Source organism: Cupressus sempervirens, chromosome 3 (assembly GCF_028749045.1).
Source record: "Cupressus sempervirens isolate cs-2001-9-10 chromosome 3, ASM2874904v1, whole genome shotgun sequence".
Lineage (NCBI taxonomy): Eukaryota > Viridiplantae > Streptophyta > Pinopsida > Cupressales > Cupressaceae > Cupressus > Cupressus sempervirens.
The window spans coordinates 345,718,828-345,729,532 of NC_143120.1; positions in this window are offsets into that span (position 1 = coordinate 345,718,828).

Below are 10,705 nucleotides of genomic sequence, written 5' to 3' on the forward strand. Positions count from 1 at the left end.
CTTTCTCCTCAATTTGTTGTGGAGTCAATCTAGTAGGTTGAGGAAGAGAAGGTGTTGAATATCCTTTTTCTCTTGTCATATTAGCCCCTTGCTTTCTAGGAATCAAGAACTCCTCATCTACCTTGTGTGCCAATATAAAAGACTCATTTACTGAGTTGGGACAAAACATGCATACCTCATGTTGAATATGATCCTTGGGACTGCCCAAGAATAAATCATTCAAGTTCTCCTCTATAATTGTATCCACTCTTAAGGATAGAGTTTGAAATTTTTGAATATAATTCTTAATTGATCCCATTTGTTGAAGCTTAGAAAGTTGGCTAAAGAAGTTTTCTATTACACTATTTCTATATTGTACTTGGAGTTCTTTTGTAAAAATTGACCATGATATAGTAAGACCATGTTTCCTCCTATAAGTACAAAGCCAATGACACCAAATGAATTGATCTAGTTCTAGATATAAGGAAGCCATCTTAACCTTTTGTCCATATGGGATTTGATGTACTTCAAAAAAATTCTCCATTTGATTTCTCTATGTTAAAGGATCTTTGCCATCAAATTTGCACATATCAACCTTTGGAAAAAAAAATTCCTAGATCCCATAGGATTAATAAAATTTGTGTGATTATTATTCGACTTGAAGGTTTCACTGTGATTTCTTGATAGCTCCTTCCTTGTTTCATTCATATAGGTTCTTAACATGCTTCGTATATATGATATATCTCCTCGTAGGTCACACATATCCCTCTTAAACTCTTCCTTGAACTTACTAAGTTCCTCATTGGGATTACTATCCTCTGTTGCTTCCCAATCTTGATTAGAGGATTTCCCCGGTGTGGTAGCATTCCTTTTGCCTCTTGTTGAAGGCCTCGTCATGATGAAAACCAATATTTTTCAAATAAATCACACAAACGAAATGTAAATTCTTCGATTTATTTATTTATTGTAACATACTAGGGCCAAGATACCCTTGCTTGGAAAAAATCCCAAAAAATAAGCAAATTTGCTGCCTTAAGAGAGAAGTTTCTTAATTTTGCAATATCTTTCTCTTTTTTCAAATTTTTCAAGCTTTCAAATTTAAGCTCCTCTACTGTGTATTCAAAAACACAATACAAGTTATACTCCAATTTGACAGGATGTGAGAGATATGAAGATCTCAATAAATTGTGTAGAAATAGTAATTTTGTAGTAATTTTCTCAAATTTGCTCCAATTCCTCTAAATTTTGGATTATAGCTTCTTTAATATGGTCTTCAAAAACCCTTTAAAAATATTTGAAAATTTTGCTAAAATCTAAAAGTTATGCTCTTCCCAAAATTGCCCCAGTGTTAAGAAAAAATATTGCCTCTATGGTGCCAAGATCATGCTTTGATACCATTTGTAATGAAATAACTTGCACAATAGAAGAAATAATATGAAATTGTATATAAATACTTGATAATAACTGAGAGTAATAGGACACTTCGAGGGAACAACCTTTAAATATCTCCAATGAGAACACACTTTACAATATGATGTTGAAATAAGACTAACAACCTCCTATATATACCTAATTATGTTTAGATTGAATAGACACAACCCTACATAACACCTAGGCTGACCTACCTACCTAAATAATAATATAATAATGATAGCATGACTTAATTAAGGATTAAGATAGCCACAAGTTGACTATTCATAACCCAATATACACCAATATTAAAGGTGTAACATCTATGTCCAGGTTCCCATGGTCCCTTTCAATTGAAACGTAATTTCTTCCTTTGGAGCTGCTATCTGGTAACTTCGTCTAACAAAAGCTTCTTTAGTAAAGGTTTGTTATCTTTGTCCCTTAGAGATACTAGAGGTTTAGAGGGTGAGTAACCTCAAGAGGATGATGTTGATGATGATGTCATGCTTTGCATCTTTTTTATAGCCTCCAAAAGGGTGGCAAGATTGAAAACTTTTACCCAACCCCTCAGTGGTTATGTTAGTTCGTCCATGAAGAGCATTATCCATCTCCTTTTGGAAATGTCCATGACCAAAATAGAGAGTTTTTTTAATTCTCTGTTGTATGGGTTGACTGATCCAGTTTGCTCAATTGTGCCAACACTTTGAAATTAAGTTTTGGATCTTTACCATCAAATTGTTCTTTCAATATTTCAGTGAATTTTGCATAAGTATTTACTCGGTCATGCCCTAGTGTGGTAGTGTCATGATGCCACCATTCATGTGCTACTCCCTCCAAGTGGAGTGTTGCAAATTTAATTGCTTCTTCTTCTGGCATTAGATTAAGTTGGAAGTAAGTATCGGCCTTCATTAGCCATGCTTGGGCAGATATGGATCTAGACCCGTCAAATGGTGATAGAGTTACCTCACTCAACTTTCTTCTGAGATCATCGTTAAAATATCCTCAATTTTTTCCTCCATAATATATCATTCTCAATTCTGCATAATCTTTGTAAGATATATCCTCCTCCAAATTTGCATTCTTCCAGTCCTCTCTCAACTATTCTTGAACTTCCTCAAAGGTTGGCTTCTTATCTCTGTGTGGTACCTCCATCCGTGGAGAGAAAATTAGCATGGAAGGTCAAGAGCATGTTGGATGAGGGTTCGATACTGAGTCTATGATGTGACCATATTGTTCACCTGATATCTTATTTTCTGCCAATTTCTTGAGAGTTTCTTCCCTAAGTCACTGAGTATCATTTATTTGAGCCTAATTCCTCGAAAGATCTCTTAGTAGCACCATGAATTCGACAAGATTGGGTTCTTGATCTACCATTCTATCAACTAAATGGGATCTTCTTCTCTTCTAATTATAAACTTTCATTCATAGTCCACAAGCTAACAGGATCGTTGGCTCTAATACCATTGCAATGTTCTAATCCCTACAGTTGAAGATGTGATACCACTATATACCCAACTTTTTCTCAAAGAGAACTAGAAGAAATGTATGACCTGGAGGGAGGAGTGTCTAAGTTGTACAATAGTAGTTGGTAGGTCATGAGGTGAGGTCTTAATGGGTCGTACGAATGAGGCACGGGAATCATTCAATTGAGATATGGGTTCGTATGGTTGAGATATGGGGTCGTACGATGGAGATAAAACGCTGTATGGGGGATTGAAGGTTGTACGGTTGCTCTTAGGAGGTCATACAATGAGGGTGGAGTTACTGTATAGAAATGGGTTGAAGCATTCGCCAAGGGTGAAATGCGACATAGAATTGAACTTCAGGTGCACTATGTTAAGCCCTCTGAATGAATGGACAACTCAAGAAATTATACAAGAGACACCAAAGTATAATAAACACAGATAGATATAGATATCTTCTAGACTAAAATAGTGTTTTGGATTTATCAGATTCGAAGAAAAGTAATGCACTGACAGAATAGGGTGAGGTTGAATCTCAGCGAAATCGAAGAGAGCTAAAGAGAGAAGATCTTTTACTTTCGAAATGAAAACAATAGAGAATCCCAACTAGAATTCGTAGTATAAAAAAAAAATCCAAATCACATACCAACTAATACTTACATGTCGTGCTTAAATACCATTTGAAGGAACTTTTCAAAGGTATACAAAGATAGCCAATAGCCACACCTACGAAAACAATTAATAAAAAATGGGTCTGAGATATACTAAATCAATTGACCCATAAACAAAGTTTTGATTAATTATTTTCTTTTTGATGGGAACATTACAATGTTCGCACCTTGGTTGGGGCCTTGTCTTTGGGCTCGTGCACTAGTCTTTACATCCCTTATGGGCCCTGTGCCATGTGGCACCACCTTATCTGTAAGCCAGCGCCTTGATCTCCCATTGGTCGCACTAGTTGCGCATGTGATTGGAATGCACGTGACAATTACAGTTTTGCATGCCACCCACATGCTCTGTTAAACATGCCCAATTTTGGTCTATTGCACATGAGGTTTGGGCGATGGTTGGCAACTGTATTTACTTTAGATCTATGGATAGATTGTGTGCTCATGTGCTTTGTCCTCCTGTTGCCACACATTTTTTTGAAGGCCATGTGGATTGTCAATTTTTGGGTTTTGTCTCTTGTTTAGGTGGTCTTTGGGACTTCAACAATAGTTTTTTGACATTTTTTCTCTCATTAAGGGCTTTTTTGGCCTTCTAGTTTGTGGTTTTATCACAGGCAATTATTTTAGCAATATGATGGTTTTTATGGCCCACGAGGTTTCGAATTGAAGACCAAGCCCCACTTTTTAGTGCTTTTGTCAAGTAGGTTTCGACCTACGATACCGCAGTTTTGATATTTGAGGGTGGTATCACATTTTGTAAAGGCAGTTTCAGTGGTTTTGAGAATTTCAATCTTGGTTGCGCCTATCCTGGGGGGTTCTTTGTCCCTCGTATTTTTTGGTGATTTTTTTGCTTTGATGACCATTTCACTGTCAAATTTGGGTTTGTCACTTGTTGACGTAGCATTGCATCAACTTGCCCATTTGCCCTTTTGGCTCTATTTGGACCTACTTTCAATTTGTTGCTCATATCTAAGGCATACAATCTTCATTTTTTGCAAACGAGATACTACTAAAAAGTTGGTTCCAAGCCCATTGTGATGCTATAGATAATTTATAGTTTTGATGCTTTCTTGATAGATTTTTTTGTTATCAAAGTCAAGCATTCATTTTTGCACTCCAGGAGACATATCTTAAGCATTTGGTCTTCATTTTGGGAATTATTTATATCATTGGAAAAGTCTTTATATTCTCTTTCCAATGATGTCATTTGTTTTTCCAAATTCTTCTCCATGTACATCAAATTTATTTTTTTCTATTTTGCACTCTAGTGAATATCTTGGTTGTTTCATATCCGAGGATCATTTTCGTTACATGGGATGATTCATCTTGGGTTGTACTATTTGTTGTACCAACCTCATGTCTCTTCTGATCTTTGTTGACATCCTTTTGTAAACTTTATTGCAACTGCACTAAGATTGGTTTAGTGCATTTCTGGATCTTGCACATTTTTATGTCTTGTTATACTTGCACTACATTATAAAGTTCCTTAGGGGGTTTCATGTTGGCCATTTTTGCCATCTTCCTTTGTCAAGGAATTTTTCCTTCCATGACATTAGCCTCATGATGTGTTGATGACACATACCTTTATAGGTGTTTTTATGTCTTCTGCACTCTCGATTTTATTGGTTCTTCTTTCTACAAGAGATTATGCATTCAATTTTAGTGTATATTTCTTACCTCTCAACGGAATAGGAGGTTTTGTTGGTTTGAATTTTTTCTTGGTTCAATAGAGTGAGCTATGTATTCAATGTTTGTTCCTATGTAGTAGGCAGATGCAGTGGTTGTGCACCTATGTACTTCAATGAAATGGATTGTTTACCATATAGACACTTTCATTCCTAATTTTGGAGGTTGTGAATATATCTTCCATCTTTGATTGATTAGCTCTTCAAACTTGGTATTCTCTACTTGGTCATGTTCTATATAGTGAAGGTTCTTCAGATCAACAATTTGATAGTGTTTGCAATTTTATGCTTTGGTGGTGTTCTTCATGATCATCCTTTTCTTCCTATCTTCTGAGACATTTCTCTCTATTTGGAGTAGAGTTTTTTCCATGTGGTTTTCTTTTTAATCCTCCTCATTACAGAGATTTGGTTGTTCTTGGGTACTTGATCAGGCCTTTGTTTATAGGACCCATTTGCATTTTCTTTCAACAATACTCTCTAAATTTTTAGTTACTCCCTATGTTTATCTTAAGTAGGGGTATTAGAGTAAACTTTAGACATATAATAATTAACTTGTTTATTAATTATTATTGTTTGTTTAGAAAGTGTCAGTCTCTTCCCTCATTCTTCATATATATTGACCAGTATTGTCTTGTACTCTACCTTTAGGAGACCATGCGGCTTCGCAAGCACACTATACAACTCCAACTTTGCTCGACATTGACTCCTACGCAGCTCATCACCTCTTTCTTCAGTCCTACAATTCCTACCTAAGGATCGAAGTGGCCTCTCTGTACCATCTCGGTTCACACTAGATCAATGAGACCCTGCAGAGATTACACTTCACAACGCCCCTCTAGTAGACTGCAGAGGTGACCTTCCAGAGTACCTAATTGCCCTAATGTCCACCTTTCCATTCTGGACTACTTCTCGCCTATGAGGAGTTCTTATTTGTTGTTATTTCTTTTTCTTGGTACTTTTGTTGTTTTGCTTTCTCATACTTTCTGTGTGCAATGTTTGGTGCTCCCCCTGGTGGCATTTTCCCTTTGTACTATTTCCAGTGTCTTAGACCCTCATTGGTCTCTTGTTGGACATTAATAAATTTATCTTATCTTATCTTATCTTATCATGCAACCTAGGTTAACCTTTTTGGTTTTAACTTTTTCCTTTTATAAGGATAATAATTGTAAAACTATTCATTCTCTCTTTCAGAGCAATTTGTCTGGACTTCATTCTTTTCTAGTGATAAGATTTTGCATGCAAGTTTCTTAAATTTAGAAGATTTTTATTGCTTAAATTTAACAATCATTGATAATTATTTTTCTTTATTTTCAATATCCACCTTATTTTTGAAGTCCACTAATGTTTCCTTGCATGTGAAAAAGTTCACTATTGTCAAAGTCATATTTGAGGTGGGAGAAGAAAATGTGGTGCAAGTGGTGATGAATAACACAAGTTATGTTGTAGATAAACTTTTCAATTTTGATGGAGAGGCACATTATGTTGTTGTAAGTAAACTTTTCAATTTTGGTAGAGAGGCATGTAATGTTGTTGTAGGCAAACTTTTTTAATGGAAAGGCACTTAAAAGTTTATTTTAAATTTTTTTACCATATTTAATTATGTTGCACTTAAAATTGCTAGAGTTAAAACTTTTGATGAAGACACGCCCAAAAAATGTTGGTTTCAGTGTGCAACACATTGCCTTCACCTCATGATGGAGGATATTGGTAAGATTGAATTGATGAAAGAATGCATTGATAGGGACAAATTTATCTACAACCACACATTGGTCTTTAGCATCACTAGTACATTTGGGGGTCATTTTCGACCTAAATTTTTGACGACAAGCCAATTTGGCTTGTCAAAGTTTATTTTTATTTTTAAATCTGATCCCAATAACGTTGAAATTTTGATGACAAAAAAAAGAAAAGTGAAACTTCATTTATTCATGCATCAAAGTGTGGGGAGGAGGCTTCAGAGGCATGACGAAGATCTTTTCAGCATCATTCAAGGTAAGGGTTCATGGATTAACTTTCATTATCGTCCTCTATTGTTTGGAATTTTCTTTCAAGGTAAGGGTTCATGGATTAACTTTCATTCTTGTCCTCTTCTATTTGGAACTTGCTTTCAAGGTAAGGGTTCATGGATTAACTTTCATTTCTACTAGATACATTACCATAATCATTATTTTGGCACTTGCTTTCAATCTAACAGGAGGTAAGGGTAGTTGCCTAGCTAAAAATGGCCTGGTAGCAAATTCCTCTGCTTTGTTGTCTTTTTTGCACCAATCTGCTTTGCAAATATTAGGCTCCTCTAGTTTTGACCCAAAGCTCTATGTTTATTTGCCTCTCTGCTATAATTTGTTTGTCACTACACAAATTTTCTTAGCCTTGCCTCAGCGCATACCGAAAAAAACCCTCTCTAATTTTCTTGGCAAATATTTTAGACAGGAAGGAGATGAAGTGGGTGTTCATTCTCTGTCGGATTTTGTCCCAAAGTCGGGTACATTTTTAACGACGGCTAAAAATCTTTGGAATGTACTGAATAAGAGATTTAATAAAAGTTTGGGCAAAGAGCTTGATGTCCATACCCTTCTACCATTATTGGCGCCTCTCATTATCCCCGGCTCATGCTTTAGAGAAGCTTATTATTGGAACAGTTACTAGATAATAAGATATTTCTAAGATTTATATGCTTCTATCTTCTATAATGTATAAGAGTTATATTATATCCATAAATTGATAATCATTCATAGCCATGATTATTTTTAAATAGTTTCTTGACAACCCCTGTGATTCACTATTTTCATTCATTCAGTTAGTTGGTAGGCTATCACACCCATGAATATCTTTTATTTAGTAACTTGATAAAATTGCACACCCTCAATGAATCGGCAAGTCGATTAATCCTGACTTTCACAACTGACTATTAAGTTGATAAACACTTTCAATCGTAATTGTTTAATGGTTAGTTACAACAAGCACATACAATTAAATTAATATTAAGTAAACCTTTCCATTCTCAAAATTTTAAACAATAAACTTGAATATATTGCTAATGCCCAAACCATTGGAAGTGCAGTAGCAAGCTTAGAACATTGTTAAGGCCATGAAGCTCTTTAGTTATTTGTCTGGGGCTTGTTAACATGTCATAACTCCATCTTACTAATTGAATAAGGTTTACTACTAGTAGGTGGCTAGTAAATCGACAATTACCGAATATGGTATACTAGACCAATAGGTGGCTAGCAAATCGACAATTAGGAATAGCACATGATTAGATGAAATTATGCAAATTTGGAGTTATTTTAGAAGACAAAGGTTGCTCTAAACAAGTTCAATGTATGTTGTGTCAAAATACCCACCAACTAAAATATGAATGGAAGATCTTCTAGCTAAGTTGTCAGTCCTTATATGCGTTTGGTTACATGTGTAGGGATATGGTATGGTGGTTCACTAATGGTTTTGTCCCATATTCCATAGGGCTTGTCATGGTTGTACAAATATTTATAAATATTCTAGACATGTAAACAAAATTAATCATAGTATGCATTGAATAAACAAATTCAACCACAAAATAGTATCGAAGGATGACAGTTTGATAATATGAATCAAAAAATTAAAATGGTTTATAAAGTTATATCTTCTAGTAAATATAAGATAATAGATGGTAGGATAATAAAGGAAAATTAGTCACACTAATGCTTCATCTCCATCTGCAAAAATAGCTAATCCTCGTAGCCTTACCAACAAATAAAGAAATTGTGGCTAGTTATGATAAGTATCACTCCCTTCCTCACAAGATACAAGACATGCTTTCACTCACACAATTTTTGGGTATCAAATCAAATGTAAAAAGTAAGCAAAAATCTAAATATAGTAATGAATCATTGGGAGAAGTGAAGAATTAATTGTGCAAGAACAAGGAAAGGAAAAGGGTCATTGTTTGCAAATTGTGAACTACAACGCATAAAATTCAATGTAAAAATCAATCATCATGTGGTATCCCTAAAGAAGAAGAAAAACCTTGGATCAAGAGGAGGCACGTAGTACACCATTGAGACCTCACGTTGATCACAAAATGGATCAAATTACAATCATGGCCTAGCCCATTACAGATGTTGAAAACATGTAACCAAGGTATGACATTTATTCTAATTTTTGTAAAAATTGTTTTGATCATGAGGTAACATCCATTTCACATGAACTCAATAACATGGTTGAGTCTTCCTATGTTCGTACTCAAGTTGATAGTGGTGCACATGAGATACATATTGTGGACTCGAGGCATAAAGGTCATGATTTTGTTCATCACAATGTTGAAGATGTTAAAAGGACACAAGATATATGTATGGGTGACCACAACAAGCTGAGAAGGCCAAACTATTTATTGCCCAAGCAAGACAACACTTACACTAGATCTAAGAAGGCCAATTTTACATGTTTTCATTTCTAATTGTTATATAAGGAATCTATCATTGTAACTAATGGGTTTTGCAATTCATCCTCTCATAAGAGTTTTGACTATACAGAACTATATGTCTTCACAAGCTAGCATCTTAAAACATCTTAGGTGGCTTCATCTCTTGCACTATCTCTAGTTACTTGCCCTCGAACTAGGTACTCCAAGCAGGTGGGTGTTCTGAAAATAAAAAGTAAAGCATTCATCTCCATCCTTTACCCCTTCTACACAACAAAAATTATGGTTTTCCACCATGGGGATAACGAAGGAGACTCCATTTCAATTAAAACCCTAAGCATAGATTAGGGTAACCAGCAAACAAAAAAAAATCAAAAGTACTTCAAGCTTAATGATGCAGAGCCCTTTGAAACACCTTTAAGGAACACTAATTCAACTCAAGGGATTCAAAAAAGTATGGTACTCCATCAAGGAATTAGGATCAACTTAGAGGCTTCAACAAAGAACCTTGACATTATACACCAATAAAGACAACATCTTCATTCACAAAATCTGATTTCTATCTAATTACATTATTCATAACTTTTAATCCTGAACTTTTCTTGCCAAGCCCTTCAGTGAAATTGTTCCAAATTATTAATAATAAAACATATCTAAAGCTCAAAGAGAGAAAAAATAAATCCATTACAAGTTATAGTCTCTTTACTTAGACACATTTTCTCTATCATAAATCAGAAGTAAAACTAGGGTATCCCATATCTTTCTCAGAATGAATCCAAATGAAACCAAACAAATTTCTAATCTCGTTACTTATACCCATTTTCTCTATCATAAATTGGAAGTAAAACTAGGGTATCTCATATATTTCTCAGAATGAATCCAAATGAAACCAAACAAATTTCTAATTAAAAGTATATGAGTCTACTTTCCAAATATGTAATCCATTGATTTATCTAATGCATAAATATTTCTACAAACACAATTCATTGTCTGCAACTTCAACAAAGATCCTTAAAATCCAGTCTTTACTCAATTACACATAACTTACACAAATCAAAATGAAAACAGCTCAAACCAATTGAAAATACGAGCTAGCTCACA